The sequence below is a fragment of the Phaenicophaeus curvirostris genome, chromosome 1, assembly GCF_032191515.1.
Source record: "Phaenicophaeus curvirostris isolate KB17595 chromosome 1, BPBGC_Pcur_1.0, whole genome shotgun sequence".
Lineage (NCBI taxonomy): Eukaryota > Metazoa > Chordata > Aves > Cuculiformes > Cuculidae > Phaenicophaeus > Phaenicophaeus curvirostris.
Window position 1 is genome coordinate 129,066,203 of NC_091392.1, and position 22,787 is coordinate 129,088,989.

A 22,787-nucleotide genomic window follows, 5' to 3' on the forward strand; every position below is an offset into this window, starting at 1 on the left:
CTGAACACAGTCTATCAAGCCTTCTGTCCAGCTCACCACTACTACAGCAGTGTTCCCACTAATTAACTAATGATTCCCATAATCCATTGATGACTGTTCCACAAGGACTCAAAAAGGCATCTTTTTGAGTGGTTTGGGTGGTAAGGGTTTTAAGAAGAGGCTTTTTCCCAGGATCTGGTAGATAGGTTTAAATTTTCTGAAGAAACATACCTGAATACAAAATGAGCTTGAATTCTCACCTGGTATATCAGTTCAAGCAACCAGAAATAAGACCATCAGTGCAGTAAAGCAAAGACGTGTGCTGGCTGAAGGGCACATTTCAAAGGACATTAGCATAGCTGATATTCAAATAGAATGGTCCTTACTCCCATGGTAACCACAATTTCTCTTTTGAAGCAAGGAAGTTATCACCCTGAATGTTCTACCTAGAAAAAGATTCTTCTAATGTTATCCAAGGGCCACCAAAACCAATGAAAGACTCCTCTGTTGGTCAACTGATTTTCTTATTTCTAGGAGTTTTCAAATACCCAACAATTTGTTTATGAAATACAGTGCTTACAACTTTGTGGGGATAACTTCCCATCTGCAACCTATCACAACCAACAAATTAAAAGGAAGCATCTTCATCACCCACCGTTCTCCTATTTTAAACAAAAGCTTGCCTCTGCATGTGGTTATAATACTATCCATCTGTGGATGAGGTATGCCCCATGTTGCAGCCTGGCTTGTCTCAGTGACAACAGCTGTGACAAAAAATTGAATGCTCCAGGATGACAGCATCTCCATTAATGCTCTTCAGTTTAAAATGGAAAAAAAAGACTTTGTGGCATTGTTCTTCTGCTCTCTTGCATTCTCTCATCTGGCTGCTAATTTGGTTTCCCAGCAGACCTTAAATCGAGAAAGCCAAAACCAGGGCATAGATCCTCAGCCACTGGATGTTGTTAAGAGCTCTATTGAAGGCACTGAAGCTGCAGCTACTTACAGCAGCTAAGGATCTACCTGCAGAGGTCAAAATGAAGTTGATGGTTGTCTCTCCTTCCCCTTCACTACAAACCCAACATCTTATATAACTTCTATAGCAATTCACTCCATATTGTTGGGAAGAGGAGAGAAACGAAACCAAGTTTCCTAGATTAAACATTTGCTACCAAGGTTTGGATAGAAAGCCACAAAACTGTGAATGATGAGAATGCACCACATGGAAATGATGATGGAAACCCCCAGTGAATAAACATGCCAGAAAAGCCTGTCTCTAAAGAACATGTTATTGTAGGTGTTCTTTTTTTAAAGAAAATAAATTATGGTGGTCACACTTTTTTTTTATAAACATTTTCTTATTTTCCTGTATTCTGCTTTTTTTTCCTCTTCCCTCTACAGTCCCACATGTTCAAAAGGGACATGGCACATTAGCAACTGGCCCAAGTATAAATGAAGAAATATGCAGGCATACAGAACAGGCTATGGGATGAATGGGAGGAGTGCCTCATTTTTTCCCTTGCAGATCATCTGGTTAGCATTCAAATACAGCTCATGTGCTGTACCAAAATTCCCCCTCTCACGTAAGCGCCCATTATAAAGTCACCAACCACTGTAGCAAACTACAGTGCACTCAGTTATCTGTGGGCAGAGCGGCTGAGTTGCTTGCGCTGCTCCAGCCCATGGATCAGTGCTGTGCAAACACAGCTCCCTTCTTGCATGATTGGGCCAGCCTCAAGTGGGACCCAAACCATCCACTGCCTTGTGGAGGACCCAGAGTAATTCCCCAAACCTTTTCAATGTCCTGACTGCATGCTGGGGTGAGATAACGGCAAGTTCTACCTGACTCACTATCCACTTCTCACTCTCCCAGGATTCTGGTTTCTAAAGAAAGGAAAGAAGGAAGGAGGGAAGGAAGGAAACAAATCCAGGTGCATATGGGTGCTCCTCCACCAGGGCAGACACTGTGCAATCTAATGCCATTCCTAGTCTGGATCACCAAAAGATCAGGACATTTGTGTGCACCACCAAAGGAATCCTCCCCCTGGCCCCTATACAGAGTTCAGGTACCATAAAACTGACTGAGCAAAAGTGAAGGGATTTATTTCAGCTGTCTAAAGGTTCGGTCTAAGTTCTTTCTATTCTCAAGGGAAATACACACCTTCCCAGCACAGTTCATCCAACATATTTGAGGAAGGGCTGGTTTACTCTTCAGAGATACTGGTCTTCCTCCGCTGTCTCTAGGGGATATATTAGATACTTTTAAACAGCTAAGAAAAATTATATTATTTCCACCCACGTGTCTAACCCGGCTCTTTCCATTCTCACAATTTGGCTGATACAATTAATCAGTGGAATGAACTGACTCAGGATTATACTGAAGAAAAGGGATTAATAGGAGTCAAGACAAGATAAAGGAATCCAAGTTCTCTGCTGATGTAGAGGAATGAAATTTATGGTTACTATCTGTACTGTCATTAGAAGAACATTGTATTTCTATAAAGAAAGCTTTGTTAGTGAGGTACAGAAAAATGTGTTGATTGTGCCCAAAATGCCAGCCTAGTAATTTCCAGTCTAGTAGTTTTGACAGTCTTAATGAACGGGCTCAGCAAAAAACAAGGACTGGAATACAGAGATAGCTATATTAGGTGGACTGACAGGCTCTTTGAGAAAGGCTGTGTAAGACCTGCCCTAAATATTCTTAGCCATTCTGTGCTTGTACTTCAGCACTTTCTTAAGCATGAAATCCACTTACATATTCTAAAAAAGAAAAAAGCGGGAGGTGGGGGGTGAAGAAGAAATTGCCATTTTTTGTGTACAAGCCTATGTACATAATCAGGGCAAACCCCTGCATTTTAAAAATGCCCTAAATACATATTTACATGAGATAATGCAATGATTCCAAAGAGGCTGATAATATGCATTTTAAGTATAGCTAACTATATATTTACAGAACCAAGACAATAATCCCCATTAAAGAATTTTTTTTTTCGCATTGCCACATTAGAAAACTGAACAGTTATTAATCCATACAACTCCACATTAACTCCTAGATACTGCATGTCCTCTGGGCATTACAGTACTAGCAAGCATACGCTAAAGCCTAGAAACTTCCTCATGAGGAAAGAAGAGGTTCCCTCTCTCTCTGGGTTTTGCTCAATTATCAGTAGTCTTCCAATAGCTCTCCTGGAACTGCAGTTTCTGTGCTGCAAGCAGAATCCTGCTGGAGCCACCGCTGAGCAGCATCAAGGATGGAAGTAAACACTTTTTAAACATCACAATTCAGAATGGTACTTCTGAATGAATTGTGCACATGTCTGCCCAACATGGTCATTCCTGAGTGCAAATGCAGGGAATCCCCTTTTCTCTCCTGGCAGGAAAACCTGGTCTCCTCAGAGGCTATGACAAACAGAGAGCACATGGGAACATAATTCTTTGGGTGTGACAAAGCAGGGGGAGACACGCAGAGGGAGAGAACAAGAAAGAGTCTGTGCTGCCACCAATAATAACCTCTCCTAAACAATTTATTGTAGTGAATAGGCGAATAATATGAACTGGAAGTTTGCTTTCCCTCCTCCATACCCTGTGAATTTTCCCCATCAAAAAATCCTATCTCATTATCAAGTTGAACAGTATTTTTATATACATTTTACTCTTCCTTCTCCCAGCCTGAAGCCCAGTGACAATGAGCTTCAGGAAATGAGAGACGCTAGATCTTGTTTTCTTCTGGTAATTTGCTATCTACTATCAACACAACTACTTCAGTGTATCTGTGGGCACAACAACTTTTAAAAATAGACTAAAAATAATGAATTATGAAACATTTTAAAAATTAATGCATGTTCCACTTTAAGCAGCTGTCAAATTCATCTGCTCCTCCTCCCCACAGGAAAACATCTTTTCTCAAAATATCAAAACGATAAAGACAGTCAAATATAGAGCTTTGACTGGTGCAGACGGACAAATATCCATCATTAAAAGTACTGCCTGTCTTTCACATCTCTGCATTACACCACTTCCCCACACCTTCCAGCCCTACCCCATTGGCAGAATACCTGAACTCCCTCCAACAATGCACCCAGCAGCACACCTGTCATTTGGCATCTGTGCTTCATCCTCCTCGTTATCTGCTCTCAAAAGGCAAAGCTGTGCATGCAGTCAAGTGGTTTTTTATTTTGAGGGGTTATTCTCATTTTCAGATTTTCAGTCTCTATGCAAAGAGAGGTCTCCTGGGGAAGCCATTACATTAGACCTCATGTGGGCAGAGCTTGGATGGTCAGGTGGAAGAGTCACTGGTATGCAAGAACCAGCGCAGACAACAAGTTGCGACACTGTTCTTGGGATCAGTCAACAATCTTATATCAGTCATATCTATGATGTTTTTACAGCACCTTTGTTTGCTGATTAAACTTTCTTAAGCATTTATTTTGCCTTAGCTGTCTATTACTGCTGTTGTTCTTGGGCTCCTTAGAATACTCCTTTTCACCTTACTGGCAAACTTCTGAAAAATTTCCTTCTCTGACCCATGACTTTTTTGTTATTATTCCCTTTATACTCCTTTGCACATTCTGCTGTCGTACCAGGTCCTGCTCAACAAGCCCCATCTCCACTGATACCAGCCTTAATCAGCTGAGAATTCAGTAAGAAAAGAAGACAAGGCATGGGAGGGGTCATACTTTCAAGGGTATTGCCCCTTCAGCATCTCCAGTCACTGCCAGGGTATGGGAGTATGCTGGGGACACAAAACAAATTCACATCCCCTACCTGAAAGCAGTATCACTTTATAATAAATAGCACCACAGGCTACTGGACCATGAAGAAGAGAACACCGACGAAAGAAGAACACTACTCAAAAGAAGTATGGAAAAAAACAAGGAGTCTGGCTGTCAGCATAATCTATGCTGCCTGGTAGGCAAACTTTTTCATAAACACTTGCGGTAATTTCTTACTCAAATTAAGCAAACAGACACACAAACACATGCATACGCACACACCACACTTGAGGAAAGCTCCAAGCTGTGGTTATCCCTGACCACTGCTTGCAGACACTAAAGCTGCTACAGCCCCCCTTATGAATATTTCTCTCTGCCACAGACCCACTGGCCTGAGCACAACCAATAAACAGACATCAGAAGGGAGACTGCACAGAAAATAACAAGTCTCAGCAGGGTCATCAAAGGAAGAGATTGATCAAGAAGAAAGTTAAGCAGCCAACACAAGCGGACCAAGAAAGTAGTTATGCTTTCAATACCATACGTTTCTTCGGCCATAAAGCTAACACTGGGACTGCATACTTGCATTCCAACCTGACACATTTATTGGAGAAGTAGAAAGCTAATGTTGGCCCACTAACAATTGCTGTCCTCTGTAAATCACTGCAGGACCTCCCTCGAAGCATACTGCCTCCCATTTATCTCACAGGCATGAGGGAACCCTTTGCCCTCTTCAACTCATTGTTTGGCCATTACATCAAAACGTTGCTTTCAGAGAGAGGACTGGTTCACAAAAGTCAGAGTGGAAGACAGACTACTCCAGTATGAGGTTCATAATGTGACTGGAGGATACATCTGACTTGATCCCAACTTGCCATGAACGTGTTGCAAAGATTTGACGTCATTTTATTTCCCTTTCTGGAAAAAAACCAGTGCTCCTAAGGATTGTTGGTGCCCCAAGAGAGAAAGTACTACAGAAACCAGAAGCTCTTCAGGACAGGATACACATAGAGATGTGCTGTTGTTTGAAATGAATGGAGATGAGCAGCTTAGCATCAGTTTCCCATGAGTTGCTCAGATGCAATTTTTCCTGCAGAGTTAATACAGGACTGTAATGGCATAATTTAACGCTATAGTTATAATTTTCATAAATCTGGCTTATGCCAAAAAGTTGCAAGAGTGCTATGTTTTTAACTAAAACCCATCTTTTGTAATTCCTTTATTATTCAAAAGAAGATGAACTGATAAACAGTTGTCTGTCCCACGCAGGTGGGAATCCCTGTTCTGCAAACACCATACACCATGTGGACATGAGCCATCAGACCCTCACGCATGAGGGAGAGGATAAAACCCTACACGATCACCCTAGCTCATACAAGAACAAGAAGGCAAGAGTTGTGGTGTATGTTTAAGGTCTGGGGACCTGGAGTCAAGCACATGCTTACACATCTGCTTAAGAGGTGGAGCAGCCGTGTTATTAATGATAACCACAAAACTAGAAAGGTTCTGCATACCCAGTAAAGACAGCAGGGTGAAATCCAGGAGGGCAAAGCCACTACAGAAATGTGAAGTTGTTGAGAAAGTTAACAAAGTTTGGAGGAATGTTTCAAGCTTACTCTGTTTCCAAGGGCCCTGGAGATCCCCGTGTGCATAACTCATGGGCCTGGCCAAAGGGGGCTTGGACAGACTTCAAGGGAAATCTGCAGCTATCTCTGTCTCCGCTGCCAGGAGTTTAATGGTGCCATGCAACAAAGCGCTGCTGTTGACAGACAGGGAGGATGGAAAAACAGATCAGATGCATGCTCGCCTCCGGGGAAACTTGCTGCAATCCAGGACAGCCTCCTATCACTGTGATAAAGCAGTCATCCTTTTGAAAACTGGTTTCAAATCTCTTTCATCCAAGGTGGACAGGCAACGACCAGGGTCCCCTGACGCTGTCATGCCACAACGCTACTGAGTTCCCTGTAAAATCCAAACCTTCTCACGGGACCAATTTAAAAGCAAGCAAGGAAGAAAGATGTTTCTACCCCTACTCAATAAAGTTGTGTTCTGTCATGTCAGCAGTGTTGGCCTCCTGAAGTATGCTTTTATTTCAATGGACCCAGTAAGTTTGAAACCTAATGTGACAGTCACCTGTGCCATCACTGATCATGTTACACCCTGCTTACCTCATATTTCTCCCAAAGAAGCCATTTCCAACCTCTATCACATCAAGAGAGTATCATGTTTTACTGACAAGGAGGAACTTGTGGAAAGGGAAGAACAAATGAAGAGACCTGATCATAGCCGGCCAGAGCCAGGGCAAACCTGTATTTCCCTGCACACACTCTGGTCCCTGGCTATTCTTTCTATGAGCATTCTTTGATGCTGTGCATGCTTGGCCTTGTTTTTTAAGACTTATACTTCTACGTGCCATTGGATCTATTTGTCTGAAAAATTAATTACAAGTTTAGGAGCACACGGAAGCAGTATAGATCTTCAGAAACTATATTACCAAAAAAAACCCCAACAAAACACTTAATCTTAGTGAAAAAAACCAAAGTGTGGGCAGGAAAGAAGTCTGTGCTTTTGAGGTACTAGAAAGGGGAAAAGCCAATGATTTGTATATGTAAATTTTTTTTAATGTATTTTTCCTGTTATTCATGCACAACAGCTGGATAAAAGGTTGTTTTAAAAGGTCTTTCAAATTACTTTCAAAGTGCACATCTAAAAGATTTATTTTTACTTTTCTGGTTTCAGATAAAAGTTGTTTGCTGATCAGAACAATTATGCTTATGATGGGGAATAAAAAGAATTGGTTACCTACAGCTACACAAACCAGTGCTGCTGGAAATACAGTCACTATGCAGCATTTTGCTACCTAAATTGCTTTCATCTGTAAATTTTATTTTTCCACAAAATGTGTACACTTTTTATTATTAAAGGCTTCCCATTGCCCTATGCAGTTAATACTTACTCTTACAAGCAGGAAAGCATTCTTTTTTGGGGAAAAAAGATAAGGAGTACAAAAAAGTAAAATAGATGCTACAATTTATGGCTAAAACCACAGAAAAGTAACATAAAAACTTGGGTTAAACACTGACTTTGCAGTTGCTACCCAGGGGAAATGTTGTTGCATGCAAAGACTTGTGCTATGTTCATGTCACGATCCAGGCTGTGTTGAAAAAACACCAGTATCGGCTGTTGCCAGAAATAGGGAAGCACCTCACACACACACAACTCACTGTCACAGTTCTTACATCTCTAAAATATTTTATTCCACTGGTATGATATTGAAAACGTCTTACACAATGTCTATCCAGAAGGACTGCATTTTAATTATCTCTCAGAAGGCTGGCTGGAAGTTGGGTATCTCAGTAGTTTTGCTTGCTTTCTTAATGTTGCCTTAGTGCTTAAGGCTATACAGATCCCTTTGTAGTAACTGGAAATATCTAAACTATGGAAACATTATCTCTTGGAAAAGTAAAAACAAAAGAAGATTTGGGTTCAGGACGGCTTAGCAGAGTGAATTCATATTCATAGTCTTCACTTTCTTGCTGAGGCTTCAGTTTATTGAATTCCCCAACATTTTTCTGTTGCTCTTTGATTAGTAAGACTCAGTCTAGGTTTCTAGGGCACTGCTGAAGCTCATGTTTTTGCAGTATCCATGCTCAGCAATGCTACAGCATGTGGAGAAGAAACAAAGAATGAGTACAGCAGAATAAAGAAAGGCGCAGTGCAGAGACACCAAGTCTTCCCTGGCGTCTAAAGGGAGGTAACCTCTCACAAAGAAATTGTCACACAACTGATCATACAAGTTTATTATGATCTCTTTGTCAAACAAGAGTCTCAACTGCTCCACAAGCAGCAAAGGTGTTGCAGAATAAATGAGAAGGTAGTGAGGTAGGACCACTTGCCCTGGAGTCAGCTTCGTCTTGGTTTTCACAGAGCATGAGCTGCAGAAGCACTTGCTCTTTTTATACCAAATAGTTTCCCAAATGAAAATAAACTTTCCAATAGGTCTTAGTAGCTCATAGGCTTGAGCAATTCTAACCTGGTAGGACTCTGAGGAGAACAGCAAGCAGTATGTGGCAATCAAGATCAGAGTTAGCCACAGCTGTCACAGGGACTGAGTCACAGGTCTCAGCTTCTTCACCCAGTAAGAGTGTAACCTTCACTTTGCAAAAAATACATTCCTGTTCCCCACAGCTGCAAAGGGAATATTTCCAAATGACCCAAAGAATAGGTGCCTGCCTCTACCTGCAGAAAGCCAGCAAGAAATTGTTTTGTAAGGTGTAAGCAGTGCCTTTCATTTTAAACTCAACCACAGCTAATGTGTGTAGATAGCATAGGAGCTGGGCTATAAGGGTTCCACGTGAAATAATTAGAGGGTTCCCAATGCCTTAATTAATCTGTGACTTGTACATACCTTCTCCAGCTCAGCTTAAAATGTTTAGGCATGAATGCGACGAGGCAGCGTGCACTATCATAGCCAATGCTATAACACCAATAAACCAGAAGACTTAAGTTTGTTAAGAGCTTAAGAAAGGTCTTGACTTAAGGGCTGCCAATTTGGTAATTTGTATGAACACTACATTCACTTCAAAATTAATATGAAAACAAACAGCCCAGGTAATGCTAACCTTGGTACGTTACAGCTTGTTAGAGAAGACAGAGAAAACAAAACTGCACCGTGCACAGTTGGAGGTCCCACAGGATCCCAAAAAAGTATCCCATGGTGCCTTTTAAAGCGAATTGTAAAATCAGGACTGTACATGTTACTACAGAACTGTCAGATTATACAGTTCCCAGGTTTCAAAGTTCTCTCTCTTTTGCTCACAAATACATACATAAATACTCCCACAGATTTAACAGAGCTCCTGTATACACCTCTGCCAATCCCCTGCCTGCATATGCATGACTTCCAGTAAAACTGGCATGAGTTCAGTGAGAAAAGAATGTGTTTCTCTCTGTGCCACAATGCATGTGGCAGTGCTTTCTACCATTGCCATTTGTTGGTTATAAAAAAATCAGTTTATGCAAAACAATTAGGAATATTGAGAAATGAAAGGGGAGAGAACATCAGGAACAAATATAATTCTCCATGACCCTCTGGAAAAGTGACATTTGTAATAAAGAACAACACTCTGCATTCTGAACTAAAATGAGTCCATCAGTCATCTAAAAGAACAGGCTATAATTAATTAATAATCTAATGCATCATATTATTGTAAGCTTAAACTATAAAATTCCATAAACACAAACACAAAATAAGGAAGGGTGGGGAAGGGCTGAGGTGCAGAAAAGCCAGGCTCTTTGGGTGAAATCTCTCCACATTCGGCAGTCTCCTATCAACTTCAAGGCCCAGATTTCTCACCTGGACTCTCTATCAGGTTTTGCACTCAACTCACTGCATGAGATCAGAAAAATTTCCATGACCTCCACTTCTCCCAAAGAGGGAAACCAGTCCCCAAATTCAGGCTACTATTTGATATGCTAAGTGTTTGGTTCAGCACAGAGCACTTTGGATATTTTTCAAAACAAGTGTAAGGGTCATCCATGGTATTTTTAGTCTCCTAGACGGATGCAAAATGCCTTTCGGTATGTTAGGTTGGAGGAAGGCTTCTTTTTCTTATGAGATGCTGCATGAGAATACGTGTGACCTGAGCTGAGTCCCTTTGTCCCCCATCCTGTGGGGATCACTGTTAACCAATAATGTGAATACAGCTTTCTCCCAGCCTTGAGAGATAATGTGATTTTATTCTTTGGGAAAATAATTAAGTGATAATGGTATGTATACTCCAGAAGACACTGCCACATAAGGTCCTGTCAGGATGCAAAAATTTAAAGTAATTTTTTAAACTTTGACAACTTGCCCCTAAAGGAGAAATGTCCATATGGGTAAAATAGTGCTCTAAATATTGTGAGGATCAGCACTACAAAAAAAGAAAAGGGGATAAGGAAAATGATACCTGTACCCTAACTACCTCTTGCCAAAACTTGGTCTCGTTTCCTCACTCATGCGGCTGAGATCCATCAAGCTGGGGGCAGCAGGGAATGGGACGGAACAAAGCTAAGTATCCATGCAATAAGGCAGCAGCAGCAGGCAGGACCTTGAACAATACAAAGGAAACCCAAACCCAGCACACTCTAGACAAACACTGTTTTTCATTCTTACAACAGTTTCCTGAGGAGGTGAGATAATCTAGTATTTATCATATTTGAAGAAGATTTCAGGCTGATGAGTGGTTAAGTGAAACTGTTAGAAATGGCACAGAGCCCAAACTAAGAGCATGAGGAGATGTCACTTGAAGAGATCTGCTCTGAATTTGTGCAGCCTAGCTGTCGTGGCATAAGATAAGAAAAAACAGGAGTGCGTCATCTCTGACCACAGAGACCCTTGTAGGTTTCATTTCTCAATGGTACTCCAGAAGCAATTTTTCATCCTCACTCAAGTCTGAATCTTCATTTTTTCCACATAATTTTCAGCTCCTCAGAGAACCTTGTCTTTCCAAATCCCTCTCTTTTTCATGAGAATTATCTCTCCCTTGTCGTGGTTTTGAAGGCATTCTAATCCAGATACATAGCACAGTGGCTTGAAAGATTACTTTCCTGTTTGGCTGATCATTCTTGATCCATTGCCCTCCCAGCACTGCCCAGTGCAAAAGCAATAACATCTGTCAAAAATGAGAAAACAGATCACAAAAGAAAACATAGATATATCTATCCGTAAATTTATTATCTAGATTTACTATGATGCCAAATAACTACTAGTATAATGTGCTCTTAAACAGACATACAGTACGGGCATAAAATAGACACCCACATATACTCCTCCTTTCTTCTGTGTGGCCATGTTGAATAGACTGGTGCTGGGCAAAAAGAAAAGAAGCTTTTTCCCTTTTCCTGTGTGCAGTTTCCACAGAGGTTCCCCCCACAGAGCAGTGGAGGGACCTGAGGAGTCGAGGCCAACGTGATGGGAGTGATTGAGGCAGCAAGTGTTCAAAGCCTCATGGCCACACACCAGATTCCATCGAAGTACACTGCCTGCTGCAGAGAGGACCTTCAGTTTCTAAAAGAAATGATAGCCACTGACATCTACTGCCACCCTGCACATCTGAAGAAACTTTCAGCAACTGACTGAAGACCCATTTTTGTAAACTAGGGCTTTATATCTAAATTCATCTGACACAATGTTAGATATCTATCTCATGTCCTGAGATGAGAAACACAATCACATTGTTCTCTCCTGCAGCTGGAGGTGAGGAGCTCAGGTCTCAAGCCAAGGGTGATCACATTGCTCATTTGGGACCTTGTATCAGGCAGGATGAATCCAGGTCTTAATGAACAAGTCTCTTTGTCTAGCAGTACCTTTTGAAGCTCAAAGGACTAGGAAATCCTGGATGGGGAAAGAGGAACTCTGTGCCCATCAAAAATGAATGTCCAGGATGCAAAAAGGCTACAGTAAATCTATGACTTTTTTGTTCCTTGGTTTATTCTTCTTGGCTATATTCCATATTTCTCGGAAAATTCCTCCATCTCTGTTGGCAGATCAGTTCTATGTTAGTCACACATGTGTTGCTTTAGCAGGTGAATAATTTTATTTTCTCCACAAAGCAGTAATATCCTATGGCATGAACATTTTTGATTTTTTAAAGCAGTAAAAAGTCTCTTATTCAACCTGTTTAATAGGTTAAGTGGTCATTTTGTATTAAAAATATAATCAAGTACACTTTGCTTTCCAATTTTTCTCTCTCTTTTTAAATCTGATGTTTTATCAGTTTCAGTATCAGGGAAGTGATTATTTTTGGAAAAGCATTCAGAAAGCCAATCTTACAAAAGTTTTCTCTACCATGTAAGCGCTCAAATGAACAAAGCTTATAAATGATTAATATAACAGCAGTGAGATAACCCTGACAAGTACATCTGGTGTTTGTTAACTGAAGATAATTCCTTTTAAAGCTTTAATTGAGCCATGTTAATTGGATGCAGATATATTCTTCAGCAGATATATTCTTCAGCAGACATATTTCATATCACAAAGTTAAGCCGGGTTTTGTTCAGCAAAACTGTAAATACGCAATGAATCACAAAAAAACACTGACCCCTCCTTATACTTCGAACACACAAACCCTGAAAGTCACTTGCATGGTTTTTACTCCCTATCAAGTGGACTCCTATGTCTGAGGTCTTGCGAAATGGTCTGAAAAGTAAGTGATGCCTCAGTAATTACCACGAGACTGCCCAGCACTGGCAAGTGTATCAAGAGCCCTTCTTGGTACAAATATCCTGTGTACTTCAGCAGGAGTGTCTCCATGAGAAATGGCTGATGAGAACAGGACTGTGACAGCTCTAGGTTTCCCTTGCCTGTTGGAGCAGAATATTGCCTTGCCTGCGCAAAGACAGGCAACAGCTCTGCTTTTCTGCCAAGGAGGGCTGAGCAACTTGGGAATGGCTCTGGCAGTGTTTATGAGGAGTATCTTCTCATAGTACTGTGACCAAAGCCAAAAGAGAGTTAATACACAGAGGGCAAGAGAAAATGTACTACCCATGTCACCTAGATTATTAATAGTAAGACTGGAAAGTACCTCCGGAAAAACACTGCCAGCAAGGCTACACAATTACTTTCTGATTGGCAGATGGGTCAGTCAACGGCACAGGAACTGTGGGAAGTGACTAGGTCGGTGCCAGCCCCATCCACCATCTACTATGCTACTTTTTCATGGGTTTGAGTTTCAGCTTTTTAGCATATCATGGCCTGCTTGTTTGCTTGCTTGCTTCCTTCCTTCCTTCCCTTTTCCCAAACTAGCTAAAACTATTTTGTAAAAGACGTGTCCATAGGCCATTCCAGTAGTAAACAGAACCACACGCTGATCCTTACTTAAGGAGGCTTTCCAGAGCTCTGTACAAGCTCCTTTCACAATGAGAGCACACAGTGTTGTGAAAGAAGATGAGAAACCACAAGACCAATGTTATTTATGGGGAAAATTTCTACTTTTACTTTAGAATAAGAAAGGGGCTTAATCTATAGCTATGATGTAAACTGCATGATGTGCACATACTATACCAAGCTACATGCTCACACTCAGCACAGATCAGAGCACTGTCATTTTCTGGTAGACTGAAATTCTGATTGTACACAAGTGCCTACTGCATTGTGTTGCTATGATAATGTTTTTACATGACTGGCTACATAACTATATGTTGTATAGCTGTATCATGTCTATTCTCATTACATGATAGCTGTAAAGCTCATTTGCACTGAATAAATTACGTTGTTCCTGTTCCAGATTCATGCAAGTAGGAGTTATGATTGCTTAAAAGTTGTTCCAGCCATGATCTCCTTGAACATGTGTCAAAGGTCTGCAGCTGAGTGCCCATGTAAATTAGAGTACTTCAGTTTGCCTTTCATTAGCCATCAGGTTTTAGTTTGAAATGCCCCTGAGGAAACTATGACCTACTCTATGATCTGTAGAAAACATACTTTAATCCCATAGGCCCAGTTCAGGGCACGGTTCAGCACGAGCCTGGTTTTAAGTTAGTGGATACACTAACTTGTCTCAGCAGAATTACTTATGAACTCAAACCCATGCTCCTGCATGCACTTACTGAATCCAGAGCTAAAAGCAGATAAACCAAATATATATTCCACAATCACTTTTGGACATCCAAAGGCTTTTTTTACATTTTAACATGGATGAAACCAGAAATGACAGACATTTTCAGGGGACTAATATCCAGAATTACTTCACCCTTGATACACAACAAGTCTTCCAGATTTTCAGGAACAGCCAAGCTAACTGAGTGCTGAGGACCCGGAAAGTCACAGCTTTTTGGCAGTATTATGATGGAAATCGTGCTAGGACCCTGGACATCAGACTCCCAGACCATGAATAGGGTGAGGGACCCAAATCAGGCAGGAAGCTTCAGATCTTCAGAGTTTGGAAACCATGAGGTCCATTTCTGTGGGGCAGAGTGTCCAACAGGGATGTCCTGGTGATGTGGAACCCAAAAGCCACCACAGTCCCCACTCTGATGCCATCTTTCTAAGTCTCTGGGCAGGTAAGCTGGCAGTAAGCTTATGAGGTTTCTGAGAAAACCTGGCTGGCAGGAAAATTTCAAAACCTGCCTGACAAGCAAGACCACATCAGAGCTTGGGGGAAAAGTGGATGAGTGACAGAAAATCAGTTGAAAGGAGCATGTTTCCATATGATGTTTTACATCTGAAAAAATGGCATATTCTAAGATAAAAATATTCTTTTGGAAAAATTCTGTAATCTCTTCTTAAATGGCTATCACCTTCTACAATCTCACTTTAGCCTCACAGAACTGGATCACTGTTTGCTTGCTGCAGGAAGTCCTAATTAAAGTAATTTCTATAGAAGATTGTTTCTCCAAGCAAACTTCATTTGGCCATGAAAAATGCTATACTATTTAGCTCCACCACAGTGCATGCTATATTAGATCAGAAATATGATAAAGAAAAATTATTCTCATAACACAAAATACTCTCTCTTGAAAAAAATCTGTGGGATATCTGGGTTACACAAAGTATCCTACAGCTATCAAATAACTGAGTTGCAGCAGTTCTGAAACTCCACTTCACTACCTAGACTATTCTTTTTCTCCATTAAGTTTTGCATGAAGAGCTCAACCGACCAGGTTGTAGCGGTTAAGAAATAACTTTGGAAAGAAATCTGCCATCCAAATTTTAATAGGGTTTCAACCACTTCAAAGCTGTTCATTTCTAACAGTTTTAATATTTTTCAACCACTAGCTGCCTCCCCGCCAAACTCAAGTCAATTAGTTAAGAAGTCATTAGAAAAGCCTTCAGATATGAAAGCCATGCCTTGAAGTCCAACTCTTTTGCGGCCTCTCTCAAAAGACAGAGCTGCTACTTTGGCATGCTTTCAGCCTTTCTACCTTAAACACAAATACAAAATCAGTCTGACTCATTTGCTTTGTCTGTCTGCATCCTCAGCCACTCCAAGAGGCTTTCTCCCAGAAAGCAGACGAGCAAGTACCAGTAGAGCAGCAGCCATGGCTTTTTGCTTCAGCAGACAAGCTATAAAAAAGTTGCACCAAATTTTTAACATCTTTAGGAATGTTGCGTATGCTAGTCTTGCACAAAAGCCTTGGTGATCAGTGGCAAGTTCAGTCCTAGTCAATACTCCATGCTATGAGTCAGCCCTCACCCCAGGGCCAAACGACATGTACTGGTATGCGACTGTTCTCAATGTGGGGTCCAGTGATTTCCCTGCCAAGAAAAATACTTGGCTTGTTTCTCACTGGAGCCCTGAACGCAAACACTTATACCTACAGTGTTGGTGAAGAGCAGAGCTGTGCCCCAAGGAGAAACAGTGAGTGAACCAACCTGACAGTGCAGAAACATCCAGAGAAATTTACTTCCATTTTTGGCCCATCATCTCCAAGGAGCTTATCTCATAGAATCCTAGAATCTTAGAATCACCAGGTTGGAAAAGACCTCTTGGATCATCGAGTCCAACCATTCCGATAAACCACTAAACCAGGTCCCCGAGCACCTCATTTACCCGTCTCTTACACACCTCCAGGGAAGGTGAATCAACCACCTCCCTGGGCAGCCTCTGCCAGTGTCCAATGACCCTTTTTGTGAAAATTTTTTTCCTGATATCCAGTCTGAACCTCCCCTGTTGGAGCTTGAGGCCATTTCCCCTTGTCCTGTCCCCTGTCACTTGGGAGAAGAGGCCAGCTCCCTCCTCTCCACAACCTCCTTTCAGGTAGCTGTAGAGAGCAATAAGGTCTCCCCTCAGCCTCCTCTTCTCCAGGCTAAACAACCCCAGCTCTCTCAGCCGTTCCTCATAAGGCTTGTTCTCCAGCCCCTTCACCAGCTCTTCTCTGGACAAGCTCCAGAGCCTTAACATCCTTCTTGTGGTGAGGGGCCCAGAACTGAACACAGGATTCAAGGGGTGGCCTCACCAGTGCCAAGAACAGGGGAAGAATAACCTCTCTGGATTGCTGGCCACACCACACAAGCTGTAACTCATGCCCAGCCTCAAAATCTTCACATTCCTCAGTTTGTTCTGAACAGAGTCAGGCATCCTGGTGGCAGAAGTGCCTGTCCTGGGGATACCACCACGTGCGCTGTGCTTGCTGGCTGTCCCATGGCTGTGATGTGCCAGCCCCAGGTGCACTGAGGACAACTAGCACCCATGCTGCTGCCACGTTCACAGCTGCTGAACAGAAGGGGATCCCTTCCTTTGTGGTGGTGAAATGTGGCATTTGCTGTTGAGGTGTCCCACCCTCTCACTGAGCTGCACCTTGGTGAAGAGCACACCAAGGGGGCAAAGTAAATCCCATCTGTAACATGCAGCCTTAGATGATGCAGAGGTGCATGAGAAACTGTCTGCCAGATCCTTTTACTAACGCATTTGCATCCTAAGGCAGGTTGTCATAACACTTGGCACTGCAAAACAGAAACTGGCAGAGACCAAAGGCAAGAAGCATGTACCTGCTGCAAGTACTTCCTCACACATCCCTGCATTTTGCATTGCAGCACAGCAGCAAATAATTCTATTGAGCAACAAAAAAATTACTCAAATTACACATGTTTACCCCCAGAGTAAGTCAGAATGGGAGTTGATTCAGTCATCACTCCAAAGAAGCTGGATGGAGTGACTAATGCGGAAATGATCATAATTTTCCTTGCCCTTAATTTTAAAACCGAATTTAAAAACATACAGTCTGATGAAGGCAAAAGATGGGTTGTAAATATTTTGATATAGCAACATGAAAAAGGAGGCTGAGTGTTAAAAGACATCACAGCAAGAAGCAAGAAGGAATGCTCTTGCTGTATTTGCAGTTTTCATATGGATTGTGCAGCGTCAGAAAAATGTTGCCAAAATAGAAGAAATTTGATAAATAGCAAAATGAGCCAGGGCTAGGCACAGGCTTAAGAGAAAAGACCAGGAGAGCTACCACTCCTGCTGCAGGATCAGTCTCTGATCTTCTGGGAGATGAAAACATGGCAAGATGGGGGAAGGGTGGATGGATTCGGGGGGGCAAAAGGGGGGTGGGACGTCTCTTGCTTCTTGCCTGCTCTGTTAATCAAGATATCCATTCCTCCAGCATGGTGACTGTGTCCACTCTGCCAGGAGAGATGAATCAGAGGGAGGAAAGTACGCATCTCCAGACTGGCCCCTCCAAGCAACACTGAGAAACAACTACAGAGGGCACACAGTTGGGATGATGGGTTTTCAGAGTTCTTCAAAGGCTTCCCAATGTCATCCAGACCTGCAGAGAACCTGGTGCTTCAAAGCCAACTTCATTAAGCATCTCTGTTTCAGATAAGCCCATAAAATAATATTTGTGTGCATGTGTGTTTTAATTTAAGGGGAAAATACCTGGCCGCTAACAATGCTGTTGTCACTGGAAACATAATTAAGACTTTTGTTTTAATAAACTAAAAATAATGGTGAGTGGTATTCAACAGCCTGAAATCTTGATGCTGTATATATGGGAGTAACAATTTTTCTAATGAGATGGGTGCTTGAAGTGGTTTTATATGTCTATAAAGAGTAAAACAGCACATACTGATGATAACTGTAGAGTTGACAAGTTGTTCTACCCTGTTACTGTGTTGGCCTCTTCTACATGAACATAATTAGTAAGGAATCTGAAAAATTGTTTTGTTTAGTTTTAAACAGACCTCCTTTGGTGGGGAAAAGCTCACTGTGGTCTGCAACTTACCCTGAGATGGAGGTCACCAAAGTGCAGTACTTGCTCACAGCTCGTATTTTGGCCTTGGGGTGGCTTTGGCTTCTAGGAAGTGAAGCAGATGAGGTAGAAAATACAGCCCCTCAAACCTGTTATTTGCCCTGTGTAAAATCCCACCTGGATTGTCACCCATTTCTGGGAAAAGTCAAACTCAGCTCTTTATCCAGTACTCGGAGAAGGAAAGGAAAGGATTAGGAGAGGTCTGGGTCCTTTACAGGCACCTCCACCAACTGTAAAATGATACAAACAAGGGGCTCAGCTCATGCTTAGTTCCAGGCCTACTACTAAATGGTCTCCTGACATTGCAGCAACACCATGGCTGCCTGGCAGCTGACATCTATAGGTCTCAAAAAGACAGGGCAATATGTGTAGGTTTCTGGACCCAGAGACATTTAGTACTGGGGAGGGACAGTTTGCTTGTGGCCAACAACCTCTTATAGCTGTAAGTCAGATGAAGAAGAGCATGATCACACCCAAAACTCCACCCAAAGTCTACACTCATTAGATTGACAGTCTGCAACAGGGAGAGAGCAAATGGACCAGCAGAAAGGGATGGCAGTACAGCTAATGTCTTCACTACAATACTGGAAAATGTGAGATTAAGAACCACTGTAGGTTCTGCATCTCATCTGCATGCTGAAGAGCTGCAACATACATTGGCTACATTTCCACATTAAAAGCTGAAAGTCTCACCTTATCACATAAATGCACAAGCAGACATTCGCCAAATACCACAGGATTTGAAATAGTATCCCAATTGGAAGTGCTGGGCTCATGAGGCTCTCAGTCCATACAAGAAAAGGGATTTTCAGTTCAGGAGTAAGTAGCTACAGGAAGAACTACTGAAGCTGAAGAGTAATTGTTAGGGCATAAAAAAATAAAGAAATAAAGAAAAAAAAAGATGGCAAAAGGCCACAAGAGAAAGTGAGAAACTTGAGGAAATGGGAAACTAAGACTTCCTGCTTCTTGCAGGGCCAGAATTATCACAACTTCTCTCTCTTAAAACATGGCAAAACTTGGGATACTGACATCTAGGTGAGATGCTCCATCTATGTTTTATTTACTCCAGCACATTTGCTCATTAATGCAGTTCCAGGAAGATTATCATGCCAATACTGTAATTTTCCTGAGCTTGCCCATCCCTAGTGCATAACAGCACATTGTCAGTTATAACCACACTCTATATATAGCTCACCCCATACTGTTAATGGATACAGACTGAGTGGGGCTTTCCTTTTTTCCTTCCCTGGGAAAGGACTTATTTAACGGCAATGTTTTCTCCTTATTCATCTTGTTTGAGCACAAGGCTATATGAATACAGATGCCAGCTCCTGGGGACTGCAGCTCTGACGTGAACTCACATGTACCTCAGGGATGAACATCCTTCCCTTTCATTTCTTGGCAATCCCTGAAGATATGGAGAAACCTCTTTGCTTAACACAATCATGACAGAGGCTAACATCCATCGTGTGTGTTATCAATTGAGGAAGTCTATATGTTTCATCTCTCCTCCAACATGAACGCAACAACATACTGAAGAGGGTTGAGCAGAAGAGACAGATCATCCTCTGCTGCTGTTGCAGTCACAGTGGAGAAAACACTTTCACTGTGCAAAATATGTACATATGTACAAAATCCAGTGTGCTAAAACATACAAAACCAAATAAAACACAAACCACTGAAGGGGTAAAGCACTCCTACTCGGTCTGAAGGAAATTGCTCTATTGATGGGGAAGAATCAAGGATCTAGGAGCTTCCTGCGCCATTCCAGTGACTCCTGTTCATGTTAGGTAAGCTTTAGCTGCCAGCAAGAGCCTCTTTTCTTTCCTTCTGTTTTCTTCTCCACTTTAGAAATATGTAGATGCTCTTTTTTTTTTTTTGGCATTTAGGGAAACAAAAACTGGCTTCCACACATGAAAAGAGAAGATGTATTCCTGAAAAGTGATGAGCATGTTCAATCCCTACTGACATAACTCGCTTTTTAATAATACACTATCTTTGCTGATTGATACATGTGCTGACAGGTTATATTATTTGAGAGTAACATGTGAGGAAGTTTATTTAACCCTAATCCAAGTGGACAGAGTTAAGGTTAAATGTTATTGTTCAGCTTTTGAGAGATTAAGTTTAGGAATTTACCATTCCCTTGATTGTTTTTTTATTTAGACTATGTGTCAAACTGTAAAACAGATCAGCACATGCAGTCAAACAAGATACTCGGTATACCCAAAAAGGTGATGTTATAGTTTGCAGAGATGGTAACAGTTTCATTCTTTTATTCAACAGACGCCCACCCAGTAGCACAGAACAGATTTTCCATTCATTCAGTCAACTTAGTTTGCAGATATATAGATGAATGATGTTTACCTGTAATCAAAGTCATGCTATCTTCTATGGTAGAAGCCATAGCAACTGCTTGTGTACTGCCAAGTGTTTGATTTAAAACACACACCTATACTCTGCAGCAGGGACCCACCAGTGGGAATGGGTGTAACAACACTCCCTCTCGCAGCCCAGGGAGAAACACAAACAAGAATATGACAAGGACAGCCATGAAGGAGGCTTGACTCTAAAACTAGTTATCCTTGGCTACGTCCCACTGAAAGGAAGGCTCTCCACAAGCTATGAAAGCTATGCTCCCACATAAAACCACTCCTTACGTACACATCACCCACTGGCTGAGGCAGTGACTATGGGGAATTATCCAGTGAGGGCAACACAAAGCGCCTTCTGCCCTGTTTCTTCTAGGTCAGCAAGCAAGTGCTGTTGTTAAGGTCAGTATTTAATGGACAAACTGTCACTCAGTTGTTTCTGATTGTCCAGAATGTGTCTTTGTTTAAACACATAAACCTTCATCTGGCACCCATTACTAGCCTGCTTCTTCATCTTGTGCATGTGTAACTAAACGCAGAAGCTTGTCGGAAGGGTGAGTTTGGCTTGTCCACATGGCCAACTCACCCAGTCAATCAATTGTTTCCACTGCTAAAAGGCGACAATATGTTAACGTTAGTGAAAGGCAGGCTCCCTGTTGCCCAGGAAGCCAGACTCTGAGACAGGATTAGCAGAGAGCATGTTCCAGACCAGCATATTTTAGTAATAACAAGGAATGATCAAGGGCAGAAAAACTGAAGTGGGGTGAGCCCAACCAAAAAGTTCAGATCTGCATTCAAAGTCTCAAATCTGGACTGCAACATGTGTGTCACAGAAACCCACATTTTCTTCCCTCTCACACACACCCCTATAGGTGTCTACAACTTGCATCATTAGTGTAACAGAAATCCACACAGTGCATTTTGGGTTCACACTCAGACGTTTCCCTACACTGGCTACAAACTCCAGACACCAGTTCTGCCAGGCTCAACAATCTTCCCCTGTCCTTTCAGAGGTTGAGTTCCATGTACAAAAACATCAACCTGTCCCATTTATGGCTCCCAAAAACATCTGTCCATCATAAAAGTGGCAAGATGAGACAGGTCATCTCCACGTTCAAACTGATAAACATACGCATATTTCTTTGAAAATACCTATTTTATGAGTTTGGAAACAATTGTACAAACACATAACATTTGTATCCTCCTAAACTTTGAGCTGAAGCTCATGCTGTCTGTCACGGGAGGTGACTCTCATTTGTTCCCTGGCCACCAGTGCATGACAAGAGCTTAGAAAATCTGGCTGCTCTGAGATGACTCCACTGGTGCCCCAGGCTTTCAGATCCTGCAGGCCATGAGGCAGCCGCTCTGCTGAAAAGCACATCCCTCTTCTGGCTGTACCTCCACTTCCATTCCCCATGCCAGGGGATGACGGAGACCCACACAAAGGCTTTTGCTGCCTAAGTCCACAGGCTATTTTCAGAACTACACAGTGTGTTCCTAGAGAGTGGCAACTGCATTTTTACTGGCATGAAAGGAGAACACGGAAGAATGAAACTATTTGGAATAATGTGATTTTAAAGGTAAATGACGAAAGGCAAGCCTCACACTTTTGCAGTTTGCCAGCTGCTCTTCTTCCTAGACAAAGGACGACCACCATGTTAACAAATCTTGTAAATAGGTCTACTATTTCTTTCTCTTAGGATAAATTCAGTCACTGAAACTCATTAATTCCCAAAACCAAGTGAGTTTCACTAATAATCCCAATGCCATGGATGGGAAGATCTGTTAATAACTGAAAACTACATTCTGTATTTCAAAAATAAAATAGTAAGCATTCTCAAGATTGGACTCAACAATTCACAACAGATCATTGTATTTATTTCATTTAGCTTTGTTTTTTTTTTTTTTTTTACACTAGGGGATATATTTTCCAAATTTTCTGCAACTCCAGGTATCTAAAAAGTTAGAAGAAATCTTTGATAGCCACCTCATT

The 22,787-nt window shown here is 41.8% G+C and overlaps 1 protein-coding gene across 2 annotated transcripts in view; it reads right to left on the bottom strand.

Moving 5' to 3' along the window:
• NHS (NHS actin remodeling regulator) overlaps positions 1 to 22,787 on the bottom strand; it is a 250,881-nt gene that overhangs the window by 105,199 nt on the left and 122,895 nt on the right. The gene's annotated exons all lie outside the window — the stretch shown is intronic.